This window comes from Miscanthus floridulus, chromosome 5 (genome assembly GCF_019320115.1).
Source record: "Miscanthus floridulus cultivar M001 chromosome 5, ASM1932011v1, whole genome shotgun sequence".
Classification (NCBI taxonomy): Eukaryota; Viridiplantae; Streptophyta; class Magnoliopsida; order Poales; family Poaceae; genus Miscanthus; species Miscanthus floridulus.
Window position 1 is genome coordinate 41,321,372 of NC_089584.1, and position 25,767 is coordinate 41,347,138.

Genomic DNA, 25,767 nt, shown 5'->3' on the forward strand with positions numbered 1-25,767 from the left:
GCCATCTTCCCCCTGTCGGACGATGAAGTAGAGGATGCAGACATCTTCCGGCTTGTCCCTCAAAAGAGGAGAAGGCAAATGGGACTGATGGAGCAGGGTGGCTCCTCTGGGCCAGCAGTGGTCACATCACCGACCACTGCAACACAGAGGACAAATGAAGGAAACGTAACGCCTGTACCAGAGGTGGAAAGGGTCCCAATGGAGACTGCCGAGCAAGCGGAGCAGGGGCGGTCGAGGAGACGTTCCTTCGCCACATCATTTCACAAGTCGAAGCTGTAAGTATTTATATTTTTGATGTAAGCTTGCAATTGGCATTGGATACTATTATCTTCTGAATTTGTCTCTGATGCATTAGATCGGCATCCACCGAGAGCCCCGACCAGCTAGCCGGGTGCGGCGCAACGTCGTCAGTAACAGCGGGACAAACTGCCCAGCAGCCAGCCGTGGAGGAGCCTGTAGTAGGAACTCCGCCTAGACCTCAGCAGGCAGATGACCAGACGCCAGTCCCCGAGCGGCTGGTTGAGAAGACAATCGAGCAGTGTACAAGGGCTCCAAGCACGAACCTTGCTGAGGCGGATACCATGGTGCTAAGGGAGCCGGATCTAGTCGAGGAGCAGCAGCCAGAAGTGGCCCAGAGCGTTCCTACCGACATGATGGCTCATGGAAAAGCCCTGGTGGTCGTGGAGTCTGCAAACTCTAGACCAGCGCCGCCTCCCGAATAGGAGGCTAAAGAGGAAGAAGTGGAAGAGGTCCTGGGCCGTCCCCAAGATAGGCGACAACATGTATATGTGTCGCGCTATCGGAACGACGAATGGGTCATGCATGAAGAAATCCCAGAGGTCGAAGAGACCTTAAGAGTCGAACGGGCGGCCAAGCGTCTGGTGACAGAAGTCCAGGTATATTTGGCTTGAGTCCTTGACCCTGTTGTGTAGTCAAACTGTCTGACGTAGCTTGTCTGTATGCAGGACTTGATGAAAACTGCAAAATACCGAAAAAGGTGCTTCGACTAGATTGAAGGGATCATGGCGACCAATAAGGAGCTGACGGCTGAAGTGGAACACTTATGGCGCCAACTTGAAGCCGCCGACCAGGAGAGGACAGACCGAGAAGCACAGAACCAAAACCTGGTCGGCCAGCTCAATAACAAAGAGCGGGAGAAAACAAGTAAGTTTTCACCATATCATAGCAAGTGCAGGACTTGTGTTATTGTGTTCTTGGCAGTAACAGCTGTAATGCAGGTTTAGAAGCTGAAGTGACCCGCCTCCAAGGGGAAAATAGCCGTGTGACCGCAGAATGTGGTCGCCTGAAGGAGGACAATGAGAAACTAGCACGCAGCTAGTTTGAACTCCAAGACCACACCGCCAGAATGAAGGATGACCTGAAAAGTAAGTATTCCAGATCACCTTTCTCATTCTATCGCCCACCTTGCCTTGTCGTGTCATCACGTTTGATGTCTTGTACTGCGTTCAGTTTTGAAAGTCAATGCTAAGAGGCACCTAGAGGCCATGATCAAAGAGCGCGATGACTGGAAAGCACGATGCCTCAAGGCCACCGAGGAGCGGGACACGTGGAACAAGCGGTGCCAAGAAATGGCAACTGGCATTGTACCCATCCTCAGTCTTATCGACCCGGCGCTCACAGAGGAAGAGCTAAGGACACCCCAGCTCGGACTGGTCGAGAGATGCAAACAAGCATGGGGATGGTTCCAAGAATTCGTGAAGGAGGCGGGTGAGTACACGGGTGCCCATGTGCTAAGCATGGTGCATGCTCACTACCCCCTGATCGATCTCAAATGCCTAGAGGCTGGGTACCCGAAGGAGATAGACCCAGACAAGGCAGAAGAGCTTCGGACGGCCCAGCTGGACTTGTCATCAAAGATAATTGGTGATATTAACCTGTGTGGAGGTGGGACAACACCTGTACAGGGTATGCCATCGACAAGCCAGCTGGAAATGCCATCAGCTGCAAGCCAACCAACGAAGCCTGCGGTCTCGACCAGCCAGGCACCGGCGGGGCCATCCCCTTCAGCTCGACTAGCGCAAGAGTCCCCGAGACTCGAGTAGGGTATCAGAGGCGGCGAGCAGTAAATGCCATGCGCCCCGACCAGCCAATGTAATAGGCTTAGAGCTGTAGAAGGAGGACATAGTTGTGTTATTATAAACTTGAGCCTCTTCAGGCAAGCTTGTAATAACATAACTGTATATCATTATAAGCTTGTTTGCTTTATACAAAACGTATTTAAGCTTGAAATTTTTTGTTGGTGTAACTAAGTGGGAACATGTTAACGTTCTGTTTAGTTGTACCATTTTGCTCGACACATCATCCCGAAGAGTTTGTGCGGCCCTAGTTGGCATGTGGTCGGAGTGTGAGGTACTATGACCTGTACACATGTGGACGCGGACAAGTCAAACCAGGGGGGACCTGCCGATCACCCGCAACGTAGAGAGCAGATCCCGTGCACGTGTTGGGAGGAACCGAAGACAGGACCTGCTCTGAAAACCGTAGAAGGAGTGGTGGTCGGCTTGTACTGGCTAAGTCAGAATAACCATAAAATCCGGAGTGACACATTAGAGTGGTCGGAGAAATCATAATTGCTTTATTAAAGTAAATCAAAAATACAAGTAGAGTACATATCTCAGTAGTTAAGCATAGAAACGTCTAAGCTTGTCGATGTGCCACGAGTTTGGTACGTCTGTGCCATCCAGGTGAGCTAACCTGTAAGACGTTGGACGTGTGACTTCCTTGATCATGAAGGGTCCCTCCCATGGGGTTGCGAGTTTGTGGACACCAGCCTAGTTCGTCTTCCACTTTAGGACTAAGTCCCCGACCACGAAGAAACGCTCTTTAACATTCTTGTTGTAGTACCTGCGCAAAACAGCAAGGTATTTGGCCGTGCGTACACAAGAATCGAGCCTTTTCTCCTCTGCGCTGTTGACTTCTAGCTCCCGTACTTCATTGACCTTGCCCTCGTCGAAGTTCTCTACCCGTACTGATCTGAAAGCTATATCTGGTGGGAGGACTGCCTCAGCGCCATAAACCATAAAGTATGGTGAGACGCTGGTGTTACGACTGGGCTGAGTCCGGAGGCCCTAGACCACGGCTGGTAGCTCCTTAAGCCATCTTCCAGGAGCTTTATCGTTTTCTCTGTACATCCTCTTCTTCAATGCGTCCAAGATCATGCCATTTGCCTGCTCGACTTGTCCATTAGCTCTAGGGTGCGCCACCGAGACTATTTTACAACTATGCTCCTTTCATCGTAGAAGTCCCAAAAAGCGTTCCCGGTGAACTGAGTACCCAGATCAGTAATGATGCTGTTGGGCACGCCAAAATGGTGGATGACCTGGTTGAGGAACGTGACAGCTTTCTCTGAGGATGCCTGTACCAGAGGCATGTATTCTATCCACTTAGAAAATTTATCAATTAGCACGAAGACGCATGTAAATTTCCCAGGAGCCGGTTTGAAAGGCCCGATCATGTCCAGTCCCTAGCACGCGAAGGGCCAAGAGGCTGGAATTGTCTGGATCTCATGTGCTGGTACATGGGTTCTCTTGGCGAAGAACTGACAACCCTCACAGCGGCGGACTAGCTTCTCTGCGTCGGCTACTGCTGACGGCCAATAGAACCCTGCTCGGAAAGCCTTACCGACCAGTGTTCTTGAGGCCGCGTGGTTGCCGCAGGAGCCAGAGTGGATTTGGTCCAGGAGATGCTCACCTTCCTCCTGGGTTATACACTTCATCAAGATTTCCTCCTTTGCGTTTTTGCGCCATAACTTGCCATCGACGAGCAGATACTGCTTACTACGATGCATCAGTCGCTCGTTTTCTGTTCGATCAGTATAGCCGCTACCATCTGTTAAGTACTTGATGAAAGGTGTCCTCTAGTCTGGCTCATGAGTGGTCGGAAGCGGCTCGGTTGTGCTTGTTGCCGGAACCGTAGCCACTAATTGCTGGTCTGGAGCTTTGTCGACCGTAGAATCTTCGTTTTCGATGGAAGGCGTGAGCAGGTCTTGGACGAATACGCCATGTGGGATTTTGGCTCGGGATGATCCTAACTTTGACAACGCATCCGCTGCCTGGTTCTTGTCCCGGACCACATGTATGTACTCGATGCCATAGAACCTGCCTTCCAGCTTTCTTATCGATTTGCAGTATGCGTCCATCTTTTCGCTGGTCGTGTCCCAGTCCTTGTTGAGTTGGTTGATGACCAGAGCCGAGTCTCCGTAGACATAGAGACGTTTAACACCAAGCTCAACCACAATGCGTAAACCATGCAGGCATGCTTCATACTTGGCGGCGTTATTAGATGCTGGGAAATAAATCCTAAGGACATACCGGAGCTGCTCCTTAGATGGTGACACAAAAAGAACTCCTGCTCCCGCACCGTCAATGTTGAGAGAACCATCGAAGTACATCGTCCAATATTCGTCGGGTCCTAGAGAGGCAGGCGTGCTTAAGTCTGTCCACTCGACGATGAAATCGACGAGTGCCTGAGACTTGATTGTAGTATGGCTTGCAAATTCCAAGGAAAAAGGGGCATAGCTCCATTGCCCATTTGACAATGCGTCCGCTCGCATCCTTATTGCGAATGATGTCCCCCAAAGGATACTCGATCATGACCACCACACGATATCCGTCGAAGTAATGTCTCAACTTTCGGGATGTTATTAGTATGGCGTAGAGCAGTTTCTGAATCTGTGGGTACCTGGTCTTGGATTCGTTGAGTACCTCACTAATGAAATAAATTGGCCGCTGTACCTTGTAGGCGTGGCCCGGCTCGTCGCGCTCGACCACCATTGTAGTGGAAACCACCCGATCGGTTGCCGCAATGTAAAGTAGGAGAGTTTCGTCTTCTCTAGGAGCAGTAAGTACCGGGGGTGATGTGAGGTATTCTTTTAGCTGCGTGAAAGCGGTGTCTGCTTCCTCCGACCACTCAAACTTCTCGGATGCTTTGAGCAGTTTGAAGAACGGTAGCCCTTTTTCTCCTAATCTTGATATGAAACGGCTTAGAGCGGCCATGCATCCGGTAAGCTTCTGGACATCTTTCACCTTTTTTGGGGGCTTCATGTCTAAGACAGCTTTGACTTTCTCCGGGTTGGGGCGTATGCCGTCATAACTGACGACGTTGCCGAGCAGTATGCCAGAAGGAACACCAAAGATACACTTCTTTGGGTTTAATTTCCATTGGAACGTATTGAGGGCTGCAAAGGTGCGTTCTAGATTGTCAACAAGGGTACGTACTTCCTTGGTTTTGACAACTACATCATCAACATAAGCCTCGACGAGGCCATCTCTTATCTTGTCGTTGAGGCAGGCCTGTATAGCGCGTTGGTAGGTAGCTCCAGCATTTTTGAGCCCGAACGACATAGTCATGTAGCAGTAGGCGCCGAAAGGCGTGATGAAAGATGTCTTAATCTGGTCATCCTTTTTGAGAGCGATCTGGTGATAACCAGAGTAGCAATCGAGAAAGGAGAGCAGCTCGCAACCGGCGGTTGAATCTACGACCTCGTCTATGCGAGGTAAGCCGAAGGGGTCCTTAGGGCAGTGTTTGTTGAGATCAGTGTAATCAACGCACATTCTCCATTCATTATTCTTTTTGCGTACAAGAACCGGGTTGGCTAACCATTCTGGATGATACACTTCTTTGATAAATCCGGCTGCCAAAAGCCATGTAACTTCTACCCTAATCGCCTCCTTCTTGTCGCGAGCGAAACGTCGTAGCTTCTGCTTGATTGGTTTGGCCTTGCTGTTGACATTTAAGGAGTGCTCAATCAAGTTCCGAGGTACACCAAGCATGTCGGAAGGTTTCCATGCAAACACCTCCACGTTGCTCCTCAAGAACCTGACGAGCGCGTCTTCCTATTTGGGATCCAGGTTGGCCCCGATGAGGGCCGTTTTGCTGGGATCGCCATCGACCAGCTGGATCATCTTGTGCTCCTTGGACCTGATGTTCTTGCGTGGAGACTCGAGCTCTGGGATCTCCAGGTGGTCGGCTGAGGTCTTCTTAGCGTCGAGCATGGTCTTGGCCATGCGAATAGAGAGGTCGTGGGCCTCTGCTATTTTGAAGCTGTCGTCCTCGCAGGTATAAGCTGCATATACGTTGCCCCTGAGGGTTAAAACTCCTTTTTCAGTAGGCATCTTGAGCACCAGATACCTGTAATGAGGTATGGCCATGAACTTGGTGAGCGATGGTCGACCAAGAATAGCATGGTAGGTGCCGTCGAAGTCAGTGACCATGAAGTTGACGTAGTCAGTGCGGAAGTGGTCCGGGGTCCCGAATTGCACAGGTAGCATGATCTGCCCGAGAGGTGTAGAGCTCTGTCAGGGGAGAACGCCCCAGAACTGTGCCTCGTACGGCTTCAGGTCCGCCTTGGATATTTTCAGGGCAGGCAGGCTGTTCTTGAATAGTATATCAATGGAGCTGCCATCGTCGATCAGTACCCTGTCGAACTGAACCTTGTTGATACAAGGATCGAGGACCAGGGGAAAACGCCCTGGCTCAGGTATGGCGGCCCATTGGTCCTTCCTGCTAAAGTAGATTTCACGGTGAGACCACGGAGGAAGCCGCGGATCGGTGAGAAGGTTGTCGTTCTTTGCCACGTTCAAGCAAGCACGGGCGAGCAGCTTGCGTTCTCGTTTGGTCTCAATGGACACCTTGCCACCGATAATGGTGTGCACGCGATCAGTCGGCTTGACGTATTTATGACGAGCGTCTGCATCGTCGTCGTCGTTGTCCTCGTTGCGCTATTCCCCCGCGTCATTAGGCTTGTCGGACGTATCCAGAGCCTGTTGACGCGTGTAGATAGTCTTGAGGATGCGGCAATTCTCCATGGTGTGGTTCGACTTAGGATGGAGCTGGCAGGGCCCCTTCAATGCTTTGGCGTAGTCGTCCTTGTAGTTACGACGTCCGCCGCCCTTTTTCACTGTATTGACCTCGCCGTCGTCTTCCCGAGCACGCTTGCTCCTGTAATCGTCACGACGGTTGCACCGCTGATTACGTTGGTCACGGTGGTCGCGGGAGTCGTTGCGCTGGTTGCGGCGGTCAAAATTGTCGTTCCGACCATGATTGCCGCGGTAATCGTCGCGGCGTGGAGGGTGGTCGGAGCGTGGAACCCTTCCTGCTTCTTCAACGATTATCTTTTTAGCGTCGTCAGCGTCCGCGTATTTCTTAGCTGTGGCCAAGAGCGCTGTGACTGATTCAGGTCTCTTCCGGAGGAGCTTGTCTCTTAGGGCATCGTGGAAGCGGAGGCCGGTGACGAAAGCCTCGATTGCTTCATTGTCGGAGATTGATGGGACCTTGATGCGCATCTCCGAGAAACGCCGAACGTACTCGCGCAGTGGTTCATCTTTCCGATCTCGGATCCATTGCAGATCGTACTTGTTGCCGGGTTGTTCACAAGTAGCGATGAAATTGTCGATGAAGGCCTGCTTGAGCTCCTGCCAAGAGTCAAAATAGTTCGCCGGCAAGCTAACCAGCCATTGGTGACCTGCATGACCAACAGCGACTGGGAAGTAGTTAGACATGACGTGCTCGTCAGCCATGGCTGATCGGCACGTAGTTTCGTAGAGCATGACCCATAATTCGGGGTTTTCCTTACTGTCGTACTTCTGAAGTTTCTCGAGCTTGAAATTCTTGGGCCATATGACTTGGCGAAGGTGTGGAGTGAACTGCTTCAGACCCGGCGGGCCGTGGGCGGTGTCATACTCCATACGGCGATAGCTTTCATGGGATGCACGATCGTTGGCTCTCTGGTTGATGCGAGCACGTAGATCACGTCCGCCGAGGTAATGGCGGAGATCGTTATTGTCGTCACGGCGATCTCGATTGCCATCTGGATTAGCCCTGCGACCGTGGTTATCACGGCGATTGTCGCGGTTATCTCGGCGGTTGTCACCTCGAACATCGTGGCGGTTATCCTCCCAGTGGCGGTTTTCGTCTCGACCACCATCATGACCACCGTTTCCGCCTTGACAGTTGTCCGACGGGTCGTTGTTGTGCGAGCCACGTTGGTTGAGCGGCTATGAGTGACTTGAGTATTGGCGGCTGTGGCTTGATTCAACTGAAACGGATGGAGCCCGGGCTTGATTCATCTCTGCGGTCTGAGCCATAGCAGCCGTCAGATAGGCTTGTATGTCATCACGGACTGCTTGGGTTTCAGGAGTGTTGGGCAGCCGCTGCATTGTCGCCATGGCGACGGCTACGTTGGCGCTTGGGGTCTTGAAGACTTGTTTGTCCCCCACCCTGTCGAAAGCATTGTTGAGGTCACGGGGTTGGACCCTTATGCGTCGTGCCTCCTGGTCTACTTCAGCTTCGATTTGCCGGCGATTAAACTGGTCAATATTGCATGCTTCGCGTGCAGTCTTTTCTTGTTCTGTTTCACCAACTGCTGGCGACTCGTCATTGCTGACAACATGGATCAAATCCCCTCGTCTTGGCGGAAAAGACGAAAATTGGGGGAAACCCGGGGTGTGGTCTGGTAGATCCAGATCGTATTTGACGCCTTCATCTTCGTGACGCTGAAGCTCGGTGTGGACAGATGCATTGGATGCAATGCCGAATGAGGAGCTGGAGTCGCCCTCTCGGACCGTGTGGATGGATCCTTCTTGATAATCTTCAATCCGGACCATGTTGACGATGTTTTGTGGCTTCGGCTAAGATCGGTGTATAGGACACAGATCCGAGCGGCATCGTAGATTGTACGTGTAGCTGGAGGCAGTGTTTTGCAGGCCGTAGGGCTAGACCTGGTGGTTCTCCGTCGGGACTTCGTACTCGTAGAGTCGGAGACTCATCGCGAAGGCTGGCTGGCGACGAGCGAAGCGCCCCTTAGGAGTAGATACAACCACGAGATCTGTTCCAAGCTGCGCAGGACGACTGGTCCGAGCTGGTCGGATAGATCTGTTGTGGGGAGCTGTTACCTGCTCATTAGGTTGGCTTTGAATCGTACTTACCAGAGCTAGGGTTTCAGCGAGTTTGATGCCGACCCGATCGATGGAGTTGAGCAGGTCAGTGTTGTCGATCTGCTTTCCTTTGTAGCGGGGAAGCGGATGACGGGTTGTCGGCATGGCTGTAGGCGTGGTCGGAGCCCGATGTACCATGGTCGAAGCCAGATCCATCGTGGTCGAAGCCGTATTCGTCGTGGTCGGAGCCGTGTTCACCGTGGTCGAAGCCGTAGCCGATGCAGGTGAAGTAGTCGTCGGCGCAGGTTGAATCCACGCCTCCTCCGTGGTCATGGCGATGGGGTCGTCGGAGCCGGTGGTCTAGGTGATCTGGCCGACGGTGAACGTGAGGCCATTGGGCGCAGCCATGGAGCCGGAGATGATGACCATCTTGTTTGCTTGGAGAGCAGTACGCACACCCCCTACCTGGCGCGCCACTTTCGATGAAATATGGTCGGCAGTCAACCTAGGGGTATGCCCAAGGTAGTAGATTATCGGCAGACAGGTGCGCAAGCCCCAAACAAGACGGTGATGCAAGACAGACACGAGGTTTTATCCAGGTTCGGCCGCCAAGAAGGCGTAATACCTACATCCTGCGTCTGATTTGTATTGCTGTATGTCAATGAGAGATATTTTTAGAGGGGTCCCCTGTCCACCTTATATAGTCCGGGGGCAGGGTTACAGATCTGGAAACTAATCCTAGTCAGTTACAATTGTCATATGTGGCCGGATAAGGATTCCTATTCTAACCGACCAGGATCCTGCTTGGTCACCAAATCCGTCTTGATTCCTTGTGCGGGACTCTGATCAGGTTAACTGGGCCGCACGTCGTCTTTCGGGTGGACCGAACCCATCGATCCGGGCCAGTCCAAACTTAGCCGTAAGGGTATAGGGGTTAATACCCCCACAGCGGCCGAACCTGGATAAAACCTTGTGTCTGTCTTGCGTCACCGTCTTGTTTGTGGCTTGCGCATCTGTCTGCCGACAATCTACTACCTTGGGCATACCCCTATGTAGACTGCCGACCATATTTCATTGATAGTGGCGCGCCAGGTAGGGGGGGTGCGTATTGCTCTCCAAGCGAACAAGATGGTCATCATCCCTAGGTCCATGGCTACACCGAACGGCCTCACGTTCACCGTCGGTCGGATCACCTGGACCACCGGCTCCGACGACTTCATCGCCATGACCATGGAGGAGGCGCGGATTCAATCTGCGTCAACCACTGCTTCACCTGCATCAGCTACGGCTTCGACCACGGTGGATACGGCTCCGACCACGGTGGATACGGCTCCGACCATGGTGGATCTGGCTCCGACCATGGTACATCTGGCTCTGACCACGCTCGCATCATCTTCAGCCACACCACCAACCCATCGTCCGCTTCCCCGCTATAAAGGGAAGCAGATCGACAACACCGACCTGCTCGACTCCATCGATCGGGTCGGCACCAAACTCGCTGAAACCCTAGCTCTGGTAAGTTCAATTCAAAGTCAACCTAATGAGCAGGTAACCGCCCCCCACAACAAATCTACCTAACCAGCTCAGGCCAGTCGTCCTGCACGACTTGGTACAGATCTCGTGGTCATATCTACTCCTGAAGGGCGCTCCGCTCATCGCCGGCCAGCCTCCACGATGGGTCTCCGGCTCTCCGAGTACGAAGCCTCGATGGAGAACTACTAGGCCCAGCCCTACGGCCTGCGAAACGCTGCCTCCAACTACGCGTATAATATACAACGCTGCTCAGATCTGTGTTTTGTACATCGACCTCGGCCAAAGCCATGCAACTTCGTCAACGTGATCCGGATCGAGGATTATCAAGAAGGATCCGTCCACACAGTCCAAGAGGGTGACTCCAGCTCCTCGTCTGGCATCACATCTAATGCCTCCGTCCACACTGAGCTCCAGCATCACGACGATGAAGGCATCGAATACGATCTGGATATCCCAGACCATGCCCCGGGGTTCCCACAATTCCCGTCTTTCCCACAAAGGTGAGGGGATTTGATCAATGTTGTCAGTAATGACGAACCACCAGTAGTTGGCAAAACAGAACAAGAAAGGATCGCATGCAAAGCACGCAATATTGACTGGTTTAATCGCTAACAAATCGAAGCCGAAGCAGAAGAGGAGGCACGATGCATAAGGGTCCAGCCACGTGACCTCAATAATGCCTTCGACAGGGTGGGGGACTAATAGGTCTTCAGGACTCCAAGCGCCAATGTAGCCGTTGCTATGGCGACAATGCAACGGCTACCCAATACCCCAGAAACCCAGGCAGTTCGCGATGATATACAAGCTTACCTGATGGCTGCTATGGCCTAGACCGCAGAGATTGTAAATCAAGCCCGGGCTCCATCTGTCTCCGTCAAGTCAAGCCATAGCCGCTAGTACTCAAGTCGCTCACAGCCACCCAACCAACGTGGCTCGTGCAACAACGACCCATCAGACAACCGTCAAGGTAGAAACGGTGGCCATGATGGTGGTCGGGATGACAACCGCCGTCGGGAGGACAACCACCGTGACATTTGGGATGACAACCACTGAGACAACTACGATAATTGCCGCAATAACCACGGTCGTAGGGCTAATCTAGATGGCAACCAATATCACCGTGATGGCAATAACGATCTCCGCCATTACCTCAGAGGACGTGATCTACGCGATCGCATCAACCAGAGAGCCAACGATCGTGCATCCCATGAAAGCTATCACCGTATGGAATATGATACTGCCCACGGCCCGCTGGGTTTGAAGTAGTTTACTCTGCACCTTCGCCAAGTCATATGGCCTAAGAACTTCAAGCTTGAAAAACTTCAGAAGTACAACGGCAAGGAAAACCCCGAATTATGGGTCATGCTCTACAAAACTGCATGCAGATCAGCCATGGCTGACGAGCACGTCATGTCTAACTACTTCCCAGTCGCTGTTGGCCATGTAGGTCACCAATGGCTGGTCAGCTTGCTGGCGAACTACTTTGATTCTTGGCAAGAGCTCAAGCAAGCCTTCATCGATAACTTCATTGCTACTTGCGAGCAACCCGGCAACAAATATGATCTGCAGCGGATTCGACATCGGAAGGATGAGCCACTACGCGAGTACGTCCGGCGTTTCTCGGAGATGCGCATCAAGGTCCCGTCAATCTCCGACAATGAGGCAATCGAGGCTTCCATCACTAGCCTATGCTTCCATGACGCCCTAAGGGATAAGCTCCTCCGCAAGAGACCTGAATTAGTCACAGCGCTCCTGGCCACTGCTAAGAAATATGCGGACGTCGACGACGCTAAAAAGAAAATTATCGAAGAAGTAGCAAGGGTTCCATGCTCCGACCACCCCCCACACCGCGAATGACTACCGTGGCAACCGTGGTCGGAACGACAATTTTGACCGCCGCAACCAGCGCAACGACTCCCGCGATCACCGCGACCAACGTAATCAGCGACGTAACCGCCGTGATGATTACAAGGGCAAGCGTGCTCAGGAAGACGATGGTGAGGTCAACACCATTAAGAAAGGTGGTGGACATCGTAACTATGAAGAAGACTACGCCAAAGCATTGAAAGGGCCCTGCCAGCTCCATCCAAGTCAAACCTTACCATGGAGAATTGCCGCGTTCTCAAGTCTATCTACACGCGTCAACAGGCTCTGGATATATCCGACAAGCCTAACGATGCAAGAGAACAGTGCAACGAGGATAACGACGATGAAGACGCAGATCCCCGTCACAAGTACGTAAGCCAACCGATCGCGTGCACACCATCATTGGAGGCAAAGTGTCCATCGAGACCAAATGAGAACACAAGCTGCTCGCCCACGCTTGCTTGAACGTGGCCAACACCGACAACTTCATCGCCGATCCATGGCTCCCTCCTTGGTCTCACCGTGAGATCTCCTTCAGCAGAAAAGACCAATGGGCCGCAATACCTGAACCAGGATGTTTTCCCCTGGTCCTCAATCCTTGTATCAACAAAGTTCAATTCGACAGAATGCTGATTGACGGCGGCAGCTCCATCGATATACTATTCAAGAATAGTCTGTCGGCCCTGAAGATAACCCAGGCGGATCTCAAGCCATACGAGGCACAGTTCTGGGGTGTTCTCCCCAGATAGAGCTCTACACCTCTCGGGCAGATCACGCTACCTATGCAATTCGGGACCCCGGACCACTTCCGCACCGACTACGTCAACTTCATGGTCGCTGACTTCGATGGCACCTACCATGCTATCCTTGGTCGACCATCGCTCACCAAGTTCATGGCCATACCTCATTACAGGTATCTGGTGCTTAAGATGCCTACCAAGAAAGGAGTTCTAACCCTCAGGGGTAACGTATACGCAGCTTATACATGTGAAGACGATAGCTTTAAAATAGCAGAGGCTCACGACCTCTCTATTCGCATGGCCGAGACCATGCTCGATGCCAAGAAGACCTCGGCCAATCACCTAGAGATCCTAGAGCTCGAGGCTCCATGCAAGAACGTCAAGTCCAAGGAGCACAAGGTGATCCAGCTAGTCGACGGTGATCCCAGCAAAACGGCCCTTATTGGGGCCAACCTAGATCCCAAATAGGAAGACACGCTCGTCAGGTTCTTGAGGAGCAACGTGGATGTGTTCGCATGGAAACCTACTAACATGCCCAGTGTACCTCGGAACTTGATCGAGCACTCCTTGAATGTCAATGGCAAGGCCAAACCTATCAAGCAGAAGCTACGACGGTTCGCTCGTGACAAAAAGGAGGTGATTAGGGTAGAAGTTACATGGCTTTTGGTAGCTGGATTTATCAAAGAAGTGTATCATCCGGAGTGGTTAGCTAACCCAGTTCTTATACACAAAAAGAATAATGAATGGAGAATGTGCGTTGATTACACTGATCTCAACAAACACTGCCCTAAGGACCCCTTTGGCTTACCTCGCATAGACGAGGTCGTAGATTCAATCGCCGGTTGTGAGCTGCTTTCCTTTCTCGATTGCTACTCTGGTTATCACCAGACCGCTCTCAAAAAGGACGACCAGATCAAGACATCTTTTATCACGCCTTTCGGCGCCTACTGCTATACGACCATGTCGTTCGGGCTCAAGAATGCCGGGGCTACCTACCAACGCGCTATATAGGCCTGCCTCAAAGACGAGATAAAAGACAACCTCATCGAGGCTTATGTTGATGATATAGTTGTCAAAACCAAGGAAGCACATACCCTTGTTGGCAACCTGGAACGCACCTTTGCAGCCCTTAACACATTCCAATGGAAATTAAACCCAAAGAAGTGCATCTTTGGTGTTCCTTCTAGCATACTACTTGGCAACGTTGTCAGTCACGATGGCATACGCCCTAACCCGGAGACAGTCAAAGCTGTCTTGGACATGAAGCCACCCAAAAAGGTGAAGGATGTTCAGAAGCTTACTGGATGCATGGTCGCTCTCAGTCATTTCATATCAAGATTAGGCGAAAAGGGATTACCGTTCTTTAAACTGCTCAAAGCATCTGAGAAGTTTGAGTGGTCGGAGGAAGCAGGTGCTGCCTTCACATAGCTGAAACAATACCTTACGTCACCTCCGGTCCTCACTGCTCCCAGAGAAGACGAAACACTCCTGCTTTACATTGCGGCGACTAATCGAGTGGTCTCCACTGCCATGGTGGTCGAGCGCGATGAGCCCAGCCACGTCTACAAGGTACAGCGACCAATCTATTTCATCAGTGAGGTACTCAATGAATCCAAGACCAGGTACCCACAGATTCAGAAATTGATCTACGCCATACTGATAACATCCTGAAAGTTGAAACATTACTTCGACGGATATCGTGTGGTGGTCATGACTGAGTACCCTTTGCGAGACATCATTAGCAACAAGGATGCGAACGGACGCATCATCAAATGGGCAATGGAGCTATGCCCCTTCTCCTTGGAATTCGCAAGCCATACTACAATCAAGTCTCAGGCACTCATCGATTTCATCGTCGAGTGGACAGACTTAAGCACGCCTGCCTCTCAGGGGCCCGATGAGTATTGGAAGATGTACTTCGATGGCTCTCTCAACATCAACGGCGCAGGAGCAGGAGTCCTTTTTGTGTCACCATCCAAGGAGCAGCTCCGGTACGTCCTTAGGATTTATTTCCCAGCATCTAATAATGCCGCTGAGTACGAAGCATGCCTACATGGTTTGCGCATTGTGGTTGAGCTCGGTGTTAAACGTCTCTATGTCTACGGAGACTCGGCTCTGGTCATCAACCAACTCAACAAGGACTAGGACACGACCAGCGAAAAGATGGATGCATACTGCAAATCGATCAGAAAGCTGGAAGGCAGGTTTTATGGCATCAAGTACACACACGTGGTCTGGGACAAAAATCAAGCAGCAGATGCGCTGTCAAAGTTAGGATCATCCCAAACCAAAGTCCCACATGGCGTATTCATCCAAGACCTGCTCACGCCTTCCATCGAAGAGGAAGATCCCGCGGTCGACAAGCATCTAGACAAGCAATTGGTGGCTACGGTTCTGGCAGCGAGCACCACCGAGCCACCTCCAACCACTCATGAGCCCGACTGGAGAGTACCTTTCATCAAGTACCTGACAGATGGCAGTGGTTACACTGATCGGATAGAAAACGAGCACCTGATGCATCGTAGTAAGCAGTATCTGCTCGTCGATGGCAAGTTATGGCGCAAGAACGCAAAGGAGGAAATCTTGATGAAGTGTATAACCCAGGAGGATGGCGAACATCTCCTAGACCAAACCACTTTGGCTCCTGCGGCAACCACGCGGCCTCAAGAACGCTGGTCGGCAAGGCTTTCCGAGCAGGGTTCTATTGGCCGTCAGCGGTAGCCGATGTAGAGAAGCTAGTTCGCCACTGTGAGGGTTGTCAGTTCTTCGCCAAGAGAATCCATGTACCAACACATGAGATCCAGACAATACCAGCCTCTTTGCCCTTCGCATGCTAGGGACTGGATATGATCGGGCCCTTCAAACCGGCTCCTGGGAAATTTACATGTGTCTTTGTGCTGATCGACAAATTTTCTAAGTGGATAGAGTACATGCCTCTGGTATAGGCATCCTCAGAAAAGGCTATAGCATTCCTCAACCAGGTCATCCACTGCTTCGGCATACCCAACAGCATCATCACTGATCTGGGTACTCAGTTCATCGGGAATGCTTTTTGGGACTTCTGCGATGAAAGGAGCATAGTAGTAAAATACGTCTCGGTGGCGCACCCTAGAGCTAATGGACAGGTCGAGTAGGCAAATGGTATGATTTTGGATGCATTGAAGAAGAGGATGTACAGAGAGAATGACAAAGCTCTCGGAAGATGGCTCAAAGAGTTACCAGCCGTGGTCTGGGGCCTCAGAACTCAGCCCAGTCGTAACAACGGCGTCTCACCATACTTTATGGTTTATGGCGCTGAGGCAGTCCTCCCAGCAGATATAGCTTTCAGATCAGCACGGGTCGAGAACTTCGACGAAGGCAAGGTCAACAAAGTGCGGGAGCTAGAAGTGAATAGTGAAGAAGAGAAGCGGCTCGATTCTTGCGTACGTACAGCCAAATACCTTGCTGTTTTGCGTAGGTACTACAACAAGAACGTTAAAGAGCGGTTCTTCGTGGTCGGGTGTAACACCCTAGGTGTTTGTCACCAGTTAAACAATGAGTTTGAGCTCAAACATGGCAAGTTAGGTGGCGATGAATATGTGAAAGCCGAATCTATTAACAGGAGCCCAACCTAAGCTTGGATTGCACCTTTGCTCACCTATAGACCCTTTTCAAGATATATGCTTGGGTGGTGTGTTTGGGATATATTCATGTGTCGCACATCAATACCCATCTATATTGGGCACTGGAAAAGTTTCATGAAGTTTGGAATTAAAAAGTCACATGAAATGATAAGTTATATCCTTGTTGGAATAGTTTTACTAAGTGCTTGAATTGCACTATTAAGCGAATGGAAATATAGGTCATCAACCAAACCTTGCAACCTTGCCAAAATGACTCTAGATGAACTCTACAACAAAAGTCATGAAAGGTTCATGCTGAGCAAATGCCAAGAAAATGTCTCAATTGGACTAAAACCCTAGTTTAAAGCTTTATCATGATGCCACTCTAATCATAGTGGAACCTGGTCTTATTTACCAAATATGATGTTGCGCCTTAAATAAAAGTTGTAGACCATATCACGGGGAACAAACTTTGTTTAATGTCCCAGAGCTAATTCTGAACCTAGCTTGGTCAAATCAAGCTCACGAAATTGAATCCAGTGCTGTTTTGAAGCTTCAAAAATTGGCTAAGTCTGGAATGACAGAAATTCGTGATTTCCGTTTCCATGTACCTGCCTTTGGTGATTTTTAGTTTGCAAACCGTGTCGAACTTGGCCAAACTTATTTAAGAAAAGTTGTCGTCCTCATATAGCTCTACAACACTGTGCAATTGGTTTGGTTTTTAATCACTACGTTTATGAGTTATGAAGGGAGGAAGATCGGTGTTTCAGTGTATTTTTGTGGTGGTATTGTCTGCTCCTGAGTTGATTTCGAACTGGTACTCGTCATGGCCGACCGAGCACAGCAAGCCACTGCCGCGTGGCCTCGCGCTCGCCCGCATGCGCGCCACGGCACCGTGCTCGCTCGCCTTGAAAGCCCGAGCCCTGCCCCCTGCTCTCTCCATTCTCCTCCTCCCTCTCGTTGTCTCCTTGCTCCGCTCCGCTCCGCGCCGAGGCGCACGTCCGCCATGGACGCGAGCAGAGCAGAGCCGCTCCCTGCTCCTTCCTCCTCCACCCACTGGCCGCACCGCCGCCGCCGCTATGGCCTTCAACCGCAGTCAGCACACCCCTCCTCTTCCGTCGTTCGCCGCTAGGGCGACCTCGCTGTCGAGGCCGCGCTGAGCACCACCATGGCTGGCGAGCCGAGCTCCGATCCGCTGACGCCGTTCCCTGCCTTGGGTCCCTCTCCTCCCTAGCTGAAGGTACCACTGCCTCCGCCTCTTTCTCCTCTCCGACCGGCGATCCTCGGCCGAGCGGGAGACCGCCGCAGCAGCCTAGCCATCGGAGCCGCCGCTGTGTGGGCCGCCGCGCACGTGGCTGGGGCTCCACGCTCCACCTCGGGCCGAGCCGAGGCCACCGGCGAGTGCGCGCGGGCCTCCCGGTGCTCCGCCGCCGCTCCACCATCGCCGAAGAGCCCCCTACGACCATCACCGACGAGCCACAGTGCCTCGTCTGCTTCCTAATCCCGTCAGGGACTGTTTACTAGAATTCGACGTAAGTTAGGGGCCTAGCTGCAATGTCATTGACTCAAGTGAATAGTGCTTCCGAGGACTTATTTGTTGTAAATCGGGTAAAACTTTGAAACTTCATAGTAAATCATAGGAAATTCGTAAATTAGCAAATGAGGACTTTTTGGAATCCTTGTGAAATTCTCTATGCACTAGATCTATAATATGTCAGGTTTTAGTTTAAAGTTTTAGCTGTAAAAATGGATTTGTGCAGTCAGGGTTTGAATGCTAGCCTTACTTGTTTTTTTTTATAACTGCAGTTAATATGCTCAAATAAATGTGAAATTTTTGTGGAGTGCTACTAAGGTGATTGTTGTTGTCTGGTAAAAATTTCATGAGTTTAGGATTTATAGTTTAAGAGTTATAAAAATAACAAATGCCCTGTTTTGATTTGCTCCTATTCTGAACAGTTCTGCATGTTTGAATTAATTGGCTCAGTTAAGTTATGAATCATGATTTGATGACATACATGAGTTTTATTAATTTTCTTAAGCTTTCCAAAAAGTTAAATATCATGATTTTTGGCTAAGTAGATCTTGAGTTATACTTGCTTAAATCTCTGTGGCTGTTTCTGCCCAAACCCAGACAGGTTTCCTTGTTCTTACTGTGGGGCCTTCTTATTAGTAGAATTAGCTTTAGGTGTTTACAACAAAGTTGTTTAGAATTTGCTAATATTTCTAAAGAGTCTAGAACCACATTTATTGGACATGTATAACTCCATTTATAGCTGTTTAAAGTGGAATGTCAGTTTCTGTCTATGTTTTGGACAGAGATGCAATTATTGGATTAATTGACCCTTCTAACTGTAGAATCATCTTAATATGAGAATAAGAAAGTTGTAGGTAACTTCCTAATCTTTTCAAAAAGTTATGGTTCATGTTTGTTGGAGGTCTAGAACTCCAGTTATGCTTCTCTGAAGATGCTATCAGTTTTCTATACCACTGCTGTTGGGCTGGATTTGCAGTTTTGCTTGTGCAATTATTTTCGTGGTGTAAATGATGTTTGCTATGGTTGTAGTGAATACAAAAGTTGTAGAAAATTTCATGATCTTGCTTGTGTTCAAATTGTAAGGTCATAGGCCAGATAGTGTAGGAGTTACATGACTTTTAAGTCTTCTGTCAGGTTTTGATTTTAGTCTGAGCAGATCTGAAAGATGCTAGGGTTTGATCTAGTTAGGATTTGAATGAGTTTTTGGTGATAATAACAAAGTTGTAGATAATTCATGTATCTAGCTCCTGTTAAAATTTGGTGGTATTTGGCCTTGTGGTTTGTGAGTTATGCCTGTTTAAAGTTGGGTTACAGAATTGATTACTCTCTGCCTTGTTTAGACCAGTTTCTGTAAATGGGTATATTTGGCTTAGTTAACTTGAGAATCATGCTAAGATGATTAAATATCAATTGTCGAAAATTTCATAAGCTTTCCAGAATGTCTTCTTGCAAGTCATTTGGATTTGTGTAACTCCAGTTATAGCTAAATCTTGTAGCTGCTATTTGCATGTCCAGAAATTGACAGATTCCCATTTTAGTTGTTTGCTTGTATATTGCTAAGTGTGGCTCATACCTTTGATGATGGTTGAGTTAGAGTACCTGAGATCTTGGGAAACTTGTGTCATGCTTGGTGTTGACATCTTCTTTGCTATCGTGGCATGATAAATTGTGCGATATTTATAGTAAGCAATGTGAAGTGCGTGTGCATGTTAATGTAACCTTGTGCTTGTCTTACTTACTGCATGCGATGCATTGCCTATTGCACTTCTATGTATTCATACACCTGCATCTTGCATCTCATTTAGGTACGCTAGATAAACCACGTGAAGGATGTGATGTGGAGTCAAACCCGAAGATGGAAGGACTAAGCAAGTGCTAGGGCCGGAGATGTCACCAAGTCGGTGCGAGCTAACTGAACTGACTTGTGTCGGATCCCAGGCAAGCCCCGGAGCATTTTAAGTCTCCCAGTATTTTACAAATGATTACTTAAGTACTTATGATTGATGCATTAGGTTATAAGAGTTGAATGGAACCACTTGATGCATATAAATTCCTTGTCCAGATATTACACCTTTAACCGGTATAGGTCCAGGATCGAATATATGCTTAGCCATGCTTAGACCGGTAGAAGTCGGGTGATATCCTGTCACCTGCGAGATATAGGTGGATACCGGAGCACGGTTGGCTATATTTGCTATCGTGGAAAAGAACCATGGGGTAAAAGTAAATCGAGGCCGGGCGGAGTCTATGTCTAGGTTGACTCATGTGATTCTGTCTGTGTCGATTAAGGACCGTACCGTTGTTGGCTCTTCTGACAAGATTGAACGCATGCCTCTCACTTAGCTGGCTGGATAACTCGTTCCGACCGTGAAGCCGAGTAATTCAACTTAGGCCGGGAACCGTTCTATTGTGCGCTCCTTCCGGGGAACGATCAGACTGAGCCCAAGGGCAGGCTTGGCCTGAGCATCCTGGCATCTGGTGTTCCAGATTGTGCGGCGCAGTACGGACCCGCAAAATGTGTACCTGAGTTGTACCAAAGGTGACCTAAGGTGACCGTTGATCTGGTCTGCCTGGGTTTGTGTTAGGAATAAATTCCCAGCTGGTTGAAATCGATTCGAATCGCCGTCTCTCCCGGATAGTGAGAAACTTGGCTAGTCCCAACATCGTAGTAATTGTATTATGGAAGATGATGGTTCGGATAAATATGGAATTACTACACCTGCTATGGTTACTATTGTATGCTCTTAAAATGATATACCACATGTTTGGCATATGATAGTTGCTAATCTAGAGATGGATAGTTATAATTAACTTGATGATAGAATTATAATTGTATAATTGAGTTAATCGCTTTTTATGCCAAATGTTGTCAAGCTACCTCCACTTATAAAGCCTTGCATACTCCTTGGAGTCAATTTATTTCTAGTTTATGACGGGTAAGTCTAGCTGAGTACATTCGAGTACTCAGGGTTTATCCCACCATGTTGCAGGTGCAGGTTTTGACCTACTGAGGATGGTGGCTAACCACCGGTGGGCTCGGTGACTCTATATTCACTTCTCATCTACATGCTTTTGTCTGAGGATGTCACTTATGCTAGCAATGTATTTGGAACTCATATTAATGAAATCCTTCGAAAGAAATGTTGTTTTCACTAATCGGTTTTGAAATCCAAACTTGTATTATTATTTATGAACCTATTTGTAATATTATTTCCGCTGCAACTCTGTGTATGTGATATGTATTTGCTTAATCACGCGATCTTGGTTGTGATGTTGATTTACCGAGGTCCTGCGTGACACTCGGCGGACTACCGGGTTTATATAAGTGAGAGTATGCGCGTGTCAACGTGTTAAGCGGGGACAGCCGTACTTGATCTTATATAAATTGGGCGGTTCTGTCACAGCTGGTATCAGAGCGAGATTAAGCATAATACTGTCATGTACATAGTTTTAAAAGCCAAGTTTTGGTTTTAAAAAGCCTATTTTAACTAAAACTTTAGCTACAGGCAAATTTGTCAAAACTTATTCGCAAAACTATGCTAGCGACATCCTCCTTTATGCCCAGTTAAGGACTATTAGGTGGCTATCTAAGTACTAACTGTTGGGGTTTACTTCTTGCAAATTTTACTTTCGTCGTCCATACGGCGTGCTATTGTATGGATGCCGTTCACTTGAATGGTAATGTATGGATCAATTGCCTCTACGCCCAGGTAAGTGTGAGTTGTGAGAGCATGACCGTCCAACTATCGGTCTAGGGAAGAGTTAGCTATGGTTACTGGAATATTTACATGTTACACACATGTATATATGAAGGTACTTAATTGCGGGTATATTTATCGGGTAGCTATGGATATCAAAGTATATACATCTGGGGATGTGTATATGGAGAGTATCTTAGTTTACCGCTTTCATTGTGTGCTTATTTATCTCTTGTGGGGATGGGCTACAATGAGTTTGCCTGCAGGTATGCTAACCACGAATGCGTAGATTGAATGTAGCTGACGACTAGCTATATATAGAGAGAGTACATGTTATGCCACCGACATAGAACGTGATTGCCGCCTTAGGCTGGCAATTTTGTGAGGATGAATAGGACGAGCATGCATCATGATTGTGCTTGTGCATAAATATGCTTCCCTCACCTTGATCTAATACTAAGTAACTTGTGATCAATGTGATGTTACTATCTTCCCTATGTGAAGATAGATAAAATGCCTTGTACCATGTCGCTTGAATAGCTGTGCTTGAAGATAGGATGTGATTAGCTTTGCTTTGTATGTTTGCTTCCAAAGGAAATAGATGACAAGATGATAGTTAGCAAAAAGTTCACCTCTTTGAAAACTAAATTGCTTAATGTAGGTAAAACTTGTTTTGTAGAGATATCCACCTACTCAGTAAAAAGGAAATAACAGACAATAGTACCTTACCACCATGTTTTACATGATATGTGTAGTAGTGTTGCTGTAGGTGACTACTTGTTAGGTGCGAGCTTTGTGCTTAATAATAGTCATTTAAGCTAATTGGATTGAGTGTTTCGAAAGGCATGTTTAAGGCTAGGATGTAGGTGTGGATGCTCGTTATCTAGGTAGTGCTGTAGCTGTCACTCTTTTGTCCTCGGTAAGCATACGAGTGTTGAAGAGCGCTATCCTAGAACGGCGTCTAAGTTTTGATAATTTCTTGGTTGTCGTCTCCCATTTAAGTTCTCTTTTAGGAGCCTGAGCCGGTACACGTGATTGCTAGCCATTGAACGTTGCGCTACGAAGATCTTTATCCATGCCTTTGCTTGACCTTAGGCCCAAGTTTAGTTCCCTTGAACGCTTGCATGTGTCGTGGTTGTCCCGCTCCTATGTGGGAGGACTTTGCTCTAAAATCCTTGTCGAGCCTCATTGCTCCTTCTTCTACAGATGATCTGGTGCAATGCTAATCGCTATCTATCCTAGCTTTGGAACCTTTTCCTCGTAGGTCATGTCGTTGCTTTATCAACTGAATCCCTAGTCAGTGCATTGGCTCTGTCCCTTGCATCCCGTTGTTTTGTCTCCAACTTTTTCAAGTCTCTGTATGTTCATCAGTCTTGATCTCATGTTGCTGCTCGGCAAGACCAAATCTCATGTTCATCATTATATGGTAATCACTTTGGTGGACACAAGGCGTATTTGGAAATTTTGCAAGAGTCCCCTGCTCAGTTGTCTTCGGCAATTAGACTATGTTTTCTTGCGCTGTGTTTTGATCTTCAGATCGCCTCCTTGTTGACTCCTAACCTTGTGACTACCTTTGTTGCTATCCCTGCTTCTCATTGTGCTTGCTCTTATGCAACCAAATTTGTGCTACGTGAGAATGCTTGTGGGTTGTATGTTCAGTAATGGTGCCACAATTAGCGATCTACGGTGCCGCGACGAAACCGAGGGCATCCTGTGGACTGCAGCCACAAGGTTGTGCTGCTCGGCACGCACAGGTATCGAAGTTTCTAGTCATGATCCATTATAGAACTGCTCCGATGTGTTATTTTCACGTGAGCTCCTCCTTGGTTATCTCTCCTTATCGTATCAAAAGATCTGTATGTCGAACCAGATACAATAGAACTTCCTTCTGGAGTCATCCAAAGGATAACCTTTGAAGAACATGTCACTGATAAGAACATTAATAGACTACAAGAGATGGTAGACAAGTGACTCTACTGGACTATCCCTGTAATGACGTCGATCATCTAGTGAGCAACTTATGTCATTCTCGTTGGATTAGAAAGGAAGCTTCAATGTCCAATGTAGTTCAACAAAGCTAGTTTTGCTATAGTGTTAGTCAAATCAACTTACTGCGCCACTGCACCATGAAGTACGTAGGACCGTGCTATCTTGGATTCCTCCCAAAGTAACAATGCTTTATGGACGCCAACGAAAGAAATTTTTCAGACAACAACTTACGACGAAGAGCAAGTATCAGAAAGTGTTGTGACCAAATTAGTCTCTCTGATACTCCAAAGTTAAGTAGCCTAATGCTATCACTGATGTTGGAAACTTGATGACATGTTTCTCTTCCCTTAAAAGTTTTTCGCATCGAATCTCAGGACGTGATTCCTTTAAGGGGGGAGGGCTGTAACACCCTAGGTGTTTGTCACCAGTTAAACAATGAGTTTGAGCTCAAACATGGCAAGTTAGGTGGCGATGAATATGTGAAAGCCGAATCTATTAACAGGAGCCCAACCTAAGCTTGGATTGCACCTTTGCTCACCTATAGACCCTTTTCAAGATATATGCTTGGGTGGTGTGTTTGGGATATATTCATGTGTCGCACATCAATACCCATCTATATTGGGCACTGGAAAAGTTTCATGAAGTTTGGAATTAAAAAGTCACATGAAATGATAAGTTATATCCTTGTTGGAATGGTTTTACTAAGTGCTTGAATTGCACTATTAAGCGAATGGAAATATAGGTCATCAACCAAACCTTGCAACCTTGCCAAAATGACTCTAGATGAACTCTACAACAAAAGTCATGAAAGGTTCATGTTGAGCAAATGCCAAGAAAATGTCTCAATTGGACTAAAACCCTAGTTTAAAGCTTTATCATGATGCCACTCTAATCATAGTGGAACCTGGTCTTATTTACCAAATATGATGTTGCGCCTTAAATAAAAGTTGTAGACCATATCACGGGGAACAAACTTTGTTTAATGTCCCAGAGCTAATTCTGAACCTAGCTTGGTCAAATCAAGCTCACGAAATTGAATCCAGTGCTATTTTGAAGCTTCAAAAATTGGCTAAGTCTGGAATAACTGAAATTCGTGATTTCCGTTTCCATGTACCTGCCTTTGGTGATTTTTAGTTTGCAAACCGTGTCGAACTTGGCCAAACTTATTTAAGAAAAGTTGTCGTCCTCATATAGCTCTACAACACTGTGCAATTGGTTTGGTTTTTAATCACTACGTTTATGAGTTATGAAGGGAGGAAGATCGGTGTTTCAGTGTATTTTTGTGGTGGTATTGTCTGCTCCTGAGTTGATTTCGAACTGGTACTCGTCATGGCCGACCGAGCACAGCAAGCCGCTGCCGCGTGGCCTCGCGCTCACCCGCATGCGCGCCACGGCACCGTGCTCGCTCGCCTTGAAAGCCCGAGCCCTGCCCCCTGCTCTCTCCATTCTCCTCCTCCCTCTCGTTGTCTCCTTGCTCTGCTCCGCTCCGCGCCGAGGCACACGTCCGCCATGGACGCGAGCAGAGCAGAGCCGCTCCCTGCTCCTTCCTCCTCCACCCACTGGCCGCACCGCCGCCGCCGCTATGGCCTTCAACCGCAGTCGGCACACCCCTCCTCTTCCGTCGTTCGCCGCCAGGGCGACCTCGCTGTCGAGGCCGCGCCGAGCACCACCATGGCCGGCGAGCCGAGCTCCGATCCGCTGCCGCCGTTCCCTGCCTCCGGTCCCTCTCCTCCCTAGCTGAAGGTACCACTACCTCCGCCTCTTTCTCCTCTCCGACCGGCGATCCTCGGCCGAGCGGGAGACCGCCGCAGCAGCCCAGCCATCGGAGCCGCCGCTGTGTGGGCCGCCGCGCACGTGGCTGGGGCTCCACGCTCCACCTCGGGCCGATTCGAGGCCACCGGCGAGTGCGCG

General features: G+C 49.0%; 1 long non-coding RNA gene across 1 annotated transcript; it reads left to right on the forward strand.

Annotated features, from left to right (window-relative positions):
• The first annotated feature begins 763 nt into the window (after positions 1–763).
• Positions 764–1,309, forward strand: LOC136452059 (uncharacterized). Its single transcript, XR_010758734.1, has 3 exons — positions 764–896; positions 966–1,164; positions 1,239–1,309. It is a non-coding gene; the product is annotated as an uncharacterized lncRNA (long non-coding RNA).
• Positions 1,310–25,767: the final 24,458 nt, after the last annotated feature.